At 37.7% G+C, this 7,529-nt stretch overlaps 1 protein-coding gene across 2 annotated transcripts in view; it reads left to right on the top strand.

Moving 5' to 3' along the window:
* The window catches only part of tox3 (TOX high mobility group box family member 3), a 64,871-nt gene that overhangs the window by 25,960 nt on the left and 31,382 nt on the right, over nt 1-7,529 (top strand). The window lies entirely within an intron of this gene.

The following is a 7,529-nucleotide window of genomic DNA, read 5'->3' as shown; positions in this document are numbered from 1 at the left end:
TATATTTAGCTTAATTTTCTCCATCATGGATCCGCCACACAAGAAGAACTTCTGCTTATTGTTTTAACGTCGCCTCTCTAGAAAAATGATTTCCACTTAAAAGTGTGTTTTGTTCTTGTAATAACAGCTTTCCTGTTTAAACCAGACTTTTTCAATACCTCCCTGAAGCAAAATCCCTAAAAAAACCCAAAAAACCCACGACACAATTCCAGTAATTCTTTCTACTATCTCTCCGCCGTCGTCCTGCATTTGCCTGAGGAATAATTTTACACTGCAACTGAATGAATCCTTAGTGTTCCTTTGTTCCCCAGCTCTCTAAAATGTCACCGTAATGACGAGAAATGAATGGCGAAGATTAGGTATCATAATTTCACCCCCCCCTTCCTCTCCCCCCGAATGCGTGCCATCATAATCTCTCTGTTCTTTTGAAATGGAAAATGTTTAAGATGACAGTTCAGGTATAAATGTAACGGAGGGAAATAAATGAACACGGCACTCAAAACAGATTACTCTTGTCAGCGACGAGAAACAAACTGGTGCAAAATAGTGGTGCTGTCAAACTAGGGTGTTTTAAAAAAAGTGTATTTTCGCAGCGAGGTTGTCAGTTCAATCTGAATAGGGAGTAATTGATACGTGTTTGATACATGAGCGCGTTCCAGTTGAATAGCTGCACCTGTCGTTCTGCATGGAAATCCTTCAAGTTGTTCCTTAACATGAAACTGAAACTTAACCAGTGTCTTCATGTAACAGGCAATTTTCATTATGTTTCCCAGAGGCAGAAAAGAAAAAAAATGGTAGAAATAGTTAAGACGATTTGTGTTGGACGTTTGTCCTGGATCAATCCGAAACCAAAAAGCAAACAAGCACATTCCTATAATTTACGCTAATTAGCTCCAGTCACACTGGTAATCTCCCTCCGACCTGTTGATCTCTTCATTTTTCGACAAGTTTCTGGCCGTCGTACCATTTTCAGCAGGCTCTCCTGTCAGGATCGCCAACGCTACATGGCCACAAATTGGAATGTGGCACAGGCCTGGGAAGGCAGCCAAGATTTAAATTAGACAATAACCTTTGCCCCCTCAGCCTCCACCCCCCTCTCTCTTTAGCTTCCTCTGCGCAGCTGTAGGCTGATCCATTTGTTTAATACACTGAAGCCGTGGCAGAATAATGGACTGATATATGATTCAGCTCTTAGCAGTTTGGATTGCGCAGATTTATAGAGACTCGGCACCTGGCTCTGCACTGTGCCGACTGTAGGCTTATCGCGAGGGCAATAAATGAGAACAGCCAGGAACACTGGGATAACTGTCCTATTGTGTTGTGTTTTATTTTAACATTGGGCATGAAAAGGGAAAAAAAAAAATATTGGTCAACATGAATAAAAAAATATTTTTGTACCTTTGAACGAGAATGTGATATGAAAGTAGTAGTGCGTAAAATGGCTTTCACATTTCTGAGTGGAGAAAAAAAAAGGCTGAAACAACACTCGTAACACTTTCTCATGGTCCATGGCTAACAATAGTTTCATTTAAAGAGCTATGGGGACATGCAGTATCTCACTCTTGTAGCTACAAACATACTTTCTTTTTTTTAGCTTCACTGTAGCTTTATGAGTTACTAAATAATAAAGTTTAAAGATTAGGGGTTTCCTCTTTATTTGCCCAACAACGACACTTTTTATCCATATATAGTAACATTTAATGTTGCATCCCTGAAACACTTTATCACTTACTTATAGCAGCTGTAAACAGTCATTTCATCACCAGTCTTTTCTCTCTCTGTAGTCTTAGATATAGTTATATATGTGTTATATATGTGTATCTGTTTGCATGTGTGTGTTTGTTTTAGCTCTTTGTGAGGACCAAAGGTTCCTGTAATGATAAGAATCTTATAAAATTTGACTTTGTGAGGACTTTTTTTTGTCCTCTTGCTCAAAAATGCTTTTTTCATTGCTTTTAGTTGAAGAAAAAAAAAACAAAAAAAACAAGGGACCAAAATATTTCCTTTGGATGACTCATGTTAAGATTAAGATTAAGGTTAGTGTCATTTATGTTGCATTACCCAGGGTACATATTTATGTTCAGTGCTTGCATCTGTGTATGTGTGTGTGTGTGTGTGTGTGTGTGTGTGTTTGTGTGTTTGTGTGTTTGTTTTAGCCCTTTGTGCGGACCAAGTGTTCCTATAATGATAAGAATACTTAAGAAAGTTGACCTATTACATACACTGTGTGCATGTGTATGTGCGTGTGTGTGTGTGTGTGTGTGTGTATGTATGTGCACCATTATGTGAAGCAGCTCCAGTGTTCCTGCAGGCCTGAGCCCTGTTAGAGGTCCAGTAGCTCCTCACTCTCCCAGATCAAAGCTGAGATTCAGTGGAGTGTGAGCGCTTGTTCGAGGCAGTACAGGAGAGCCAAGGTGTATGTGTGTGTGTGTGTGCGCGTGCTTGTGCGTGCAGTGGGAGATGGAGAGCACAAGGAGCTAATGGGCATTCTCATTAATCCGAGGTGTTTAGACATGACAAAATGGCCTCGCTGCTAGAAACAGGTCTATTACACCAGAGCAACAGATGCTGAGGCAGCGGGTGGCAGCTCATGTCATCGTACCCATTTGGGCCTGCCACTTCTGCCAGTGTCTTCTCTCACATTGTTTCCATCAGCACAATTCACTGTAAGATGTAATGAATTGGAAATGTGAAGTGCACTGGATTAGGTGTTCACTTAATTCTGCAAGCTGTTTGAGTGTTTGATGGGATTTTCTGATCAAAAAAGTTTACCTTATACCTTTATCTCATTTCATTTATTATATTTTACTTCACATATGTTGGGCTGCTGCTATAGTAACTTTAAAAAGTTTAAATTTTGAGCTAGTATCTGTATAATTTTAGAGGCCAAAGTGGGATGGTGGGTTCAAAATTGAAAGAAAAATCCTTATTAACTAATTAAGTAGATTTTATTACATTTATTAATGTGACATAACATTAATTATAACATTAATTATTAAGATAATTATACCAAAGCTCTGTTGAATACTCAATTCTGATTGGTCCGAAGATGTTGATTAATTTTCTATAATCGAACGGCTCATGCTGCAAATTATGGGTTTATTACTGCACTTGTTCTATTGTGTTATCTTTTCTATAGTGGACACTCTGCATTAAAATGTGTGTAATTGTTGATATGGTGATGTTTCCTGCGAGGACGTGTTTGTTTTAGCATTCAGGGAAGGAGTCTCCAGTGTCAGTGCTTTGTAACAGTCAGAGGTAAAGCTGTAACTTTAAACTGTAAAGTTTTCCCGACATGGTATAGTCTTCAAGACAGAGGAGTGACAAGCTGATTTTGTATGTGATATTTACTTCAAGAGAGAATAGAAAGTGAGTGATGGAATGAAAGGTTTATAGGTGCTAAAGCAGCTATAAAAAGCAGCAGATTTGATGTTTTTTTGAGTGGCTTTCATGCTGAATCTTTAACATTCGTAGCTTTTTATGCAGCACTGCTGGTTTTGCTGGCAGTTGATATGTCTCATGTATTGTATAAGTGCCTTATCAAGCAACATGATATGATATTTTTGTCATATTGCCCACCCCTTGATGGAAGTAAATACTGATAATCGTGATGTTGTTATAATCCTGATATTATTATCTTAATAAATAAATAAATAAATAAATAAAATGGAGGAATGGCACTCACAGACATTAAATCCTAGTAGTGATTGATTTGCTCCAGAACCATATTTTGACTATGTAACTAAAATCCTAAACTAAAATGTTCTCATTGTTACTCGTTCTTCACTATTCTGTGCAGTTTAGCCTGAGCAACACAACCAGTGAACAGTATCAAGTGTGATTTTTATTACCCGGATGTGCTTTATATCACACACCCATGCCAGGAAAGAGACATAAGACAATCTCTGGTTTCTTCCTGCAGTATCCACTTAAGCAAATGTTTCACGCCTGATGACTGAATTACTGAACAAAGAGCTTATTATAGCACTTATTTTAATAAGACTTACAGTAGAAGGTCAGATAGATAACATCACACAAATTGAGCTACTATGTTGTTGAAGAGCCCAGGTTTGTTTCAGTACACTGCAAAGAAATGATATCAAGTAAATAAAAACTTGAAGGTCGAATTTATGTCATATTTCTCATTAAAAACAATTATGACTATATCTGCTCAATTCAGGATTGAAATTGTCTTGTCCTAATGGCAGATCATTTTTCTTCTTTTTAGAAACGTATGCTTGAAATAAGCAAAGTTATGTCCTTTGAACTGAAATTTCACTGTTGAAAAGAGTAAAAATGTTTTATATAACCTCATAATGACAAATATTAGATTGTCAATATTCAATTTATTTATACTTGCTATATTCACCACAGGAAAACCTTTTTAACTCTTTTTTATTATTATTTTCTTTATTTTTTATAACCTACTCTATTATTTTTTGGCATAACCACATATGCTTTAAAACATGACATATTTTTATGTTTACTTATCATAAATTTGAAAGATCATACTATGTACAAATTTAAAGACAAATTACATTTAAATGTATATTTTAAGTTTTCTAAGATGGGAAACTCTTAAGGAAATGTAACTAGAAGTGGAAGAAAAGTACGATGTGTTGTTTTGTAATTAGGAAAAATTAAATAGAACCTGTAATTGTTGGTAATTGCTTTGTTGTAAGAGGAATAAAACACTCTGGGACATTCTGTTATAGGAAAATAATCAACTTCAGGGTGGTAACAGGAGCTTCGCTCAGTGTCACCACTGCATGGTTGATTAATTTCCTATAAAAGCACGTCCTGAAGTGTGTTTTTCCCCTTACATATTCACAAGCTTATATAAAAGTCTGATTATGCGTTCAAGAGAGAATGACTTTACATTGAAGAATTAACTCCTTTTTTTAAACTCTTTTTTTAACTTTAACATTTACTGTGGTACTCTTCAAGGGTTAGGGACTGTCAAGGGTTAAAGGGTTCCCTTTGTGAAACGAAAGAGGCTTAAAGGAAAAGAGAGGAGTGTGAGAGAGAGAGAGAGAGAGAGAGAGAGAGAGGGAATTGAAATGGCTTTGAATGAAACTGTCAACCCCTGCATGCAGGTTTATGATAACATCAGCTCTTTGCTTTCTGCTTATCACATGTTTTTACTTAGTGTCTCTCTCTTTCTCCTTCTCTCCGCTTCTGTCGCTCTTCAGGCCATTTCCACTGTTTAGTTTTAGTCATGGGTTTGTTTGGTTTGAAAAGAGAAAGAAGGTGACTGAGTGAGAGAGACGGAAAGAGGGAGAGAGAATTCAGTCTCTTATAAGTAGGCTCTCCCTCTCTCTCTCTCTCTCTCTCTCCCTCTCTCTCTCTCTCTCTCTCTCTCTCTCTCACTGAGTTTAGGGTCAGTGTGTAATGATTCGAACTCTAAACTGAGTTTTAGCGATCGATTCCTCCTGTGGATCAAAACAGCCCAGCTTTCGCTCTCCTTCTGAGCTTACAAATGTTCCACTGTGATAGAGTGTGTATGTGAGTGTGTGTGCATATGTGTGTGTTTTCATGTGCATTTGTGTGTGTGTGTGGGTGTGTGTGTCTTGCGACTGCCTGCTGCTTGTGAATAGCCCCTGTGATCTGTTATGGCCAGCAGCACATGCTCAAGGCTGCATTGGTTTGTAAATGAGAGTACATTTAGTGCAGAGAGAGAGAGAGCTTGGAAATCAAAGACAACCCCCACTGAGTCTCTTTTTTACCCACAATACCACTGTGCCTACCTCCACCCTGAGCAGGGAGAGGCCTCCAGTTGGCCGGCTGCCAGATGTGAAAAGAAGATAATAAAACAAACGGTTAAGTGAGTGAGTGAGTCAGTGAGTCAGTGAAGAAGTGAGTTACTGAGCGAATGAATGAATGAGTGAGTGAGTGAATGAGTGAGTGAGTGAGTGACGAAGTGTGAGAAAACCCGACCAAGTGAGGTGTATTAAACCAAAACAGCTTTAAAGGTGCAGTTTGCAAATTTTAAAACTCTTTCTATACGTCTAACACTTACTTATATGTTAAAATCTCTTTAAAACTGTCATGTGCACAAATTCCATACAATTATTCTGCCTCATTTCTTCATTAGTGGCTTCTTTTTCCATTTTTCTGACCTGGAAATGAGCTCTGCCCCCGTATGATTCACAACTGCACAGCTTTGCATCTTTTCCTGAACCAGTAACTGGGAACTGGAAATTCTTAACTCTGAGTAAGAAAATTAAGTTTGAATGACTCTCCAAATTGCAATAATAAAGAAACAGCAGTTTTAAGCGGACTTTTGAGCTTTAAGATACAGCATTATCTTTACATCAGCAGTACAACATACATTTAGATGACTGTAAGATTAATTCATGTTTAAAGTAAATATAGGAGACCATATTCCTGGTTAATTTAAAAGCTATTTGAGAGCTGTTTACAAGCTGTAGTGTACCGTCAGCATCCATTTTTCCACAGTACAGCGTTCCATTGTCCTAGTTGTCAGAAATAGCCATCCAGTTCTCAACCAGTTATCGTATATGCACTTTCAACGTAGGAGGTAGTGGCAGCTGTGTTGAAGATGAAAAATTGGCAGTGTTTATATAGCAACTGCAGCAGAGGGCTATAATAATTACAAACAGCTCCTTTAATTATTCCTTTTCAGCTTGCAGTCATGCACAGTACAGACCAGGGACATTTTCTGTATTTCTCTATAAGGATAAGATAACGGGATTGTATAAGGAAATATCAGAAATAGTTTTGCTAGATCAAGATATCACAAAAATGGTATTTCCAGGTAAAGAAATAGGGGAAAAATATCAAAAACTGTGTTATCAGATTGTCCGGTTATCATACCCCAAATATTTCCCCCTTTTCACCAATAGAGTAGGATGCAATATTGTTTGTGCCCGAGGGGTTGCAAATAATTTGACGTGTGATAATAGATGCCAGGCATTTTATTTCCCCACAGACATGCTCACATAAGAATATTCCCGTGTTAAGGTTATGAAACGTTGTTCAGAAGAGGAATAAAGCAGGATATGGAAGTGTTATCAAACACAAAACAGGACAATAACAGATTGCATAATGTAAAGCCTGTTAATATGGGCTTATTATGGCTGTTTGGGATTGTCACCATGTATTACATTGTATATTACTGTATTATCTGCAGTAATATTTGCGATATGGTTTATTCATTCAGCTGTGTGTGAAATCGTTATATTTGCAATGCTCAGTACAATGCCTGAAGCAAGCTTATAATATGTTTTCTTTTTGCAGCCTCAATTGTTTTTCCAGGCGTTTAATATCTAATCTGTGGCCTGAGCTACAGCGTACAGTCATTTCTCAGTCTTTATTCTTCTGTCCATCTCTGAGGACTGATTGGTTCAGCCATTATTCAGTTTAGGGGCGTGTTTCATTCTTGTTACTGTGCACTAGCGATGTACTCTACATGCCCTCCTTGTTCAATTAATTACAGAGGCCTCATTGTCTGATCTGACCCACTTCCCTCCTTTCTTTTCCATCATTATTTTTCTCTCTGGTCAAGG

The sequence above is a fragment of the Pangasianodon hypophthalmus genome, chromosome 25 (assembly GCF_027358585.1).
Source record: "Pangasianodon hypophthalmus isolate fPanHyp1 chromosome 25, fPanHyp1.pri, whole genome shotgun sequence".
Lineage (NCBI taxonomy): Eukaryota > Metazoa > Chordata > Actinopteri > Siluriformes > Pangasiidae > Pangasianodon > Pangasianodon hypophthalmus.
This window is presented reverse-complemented; position numbering and strand designations above follow the sequence as displayed.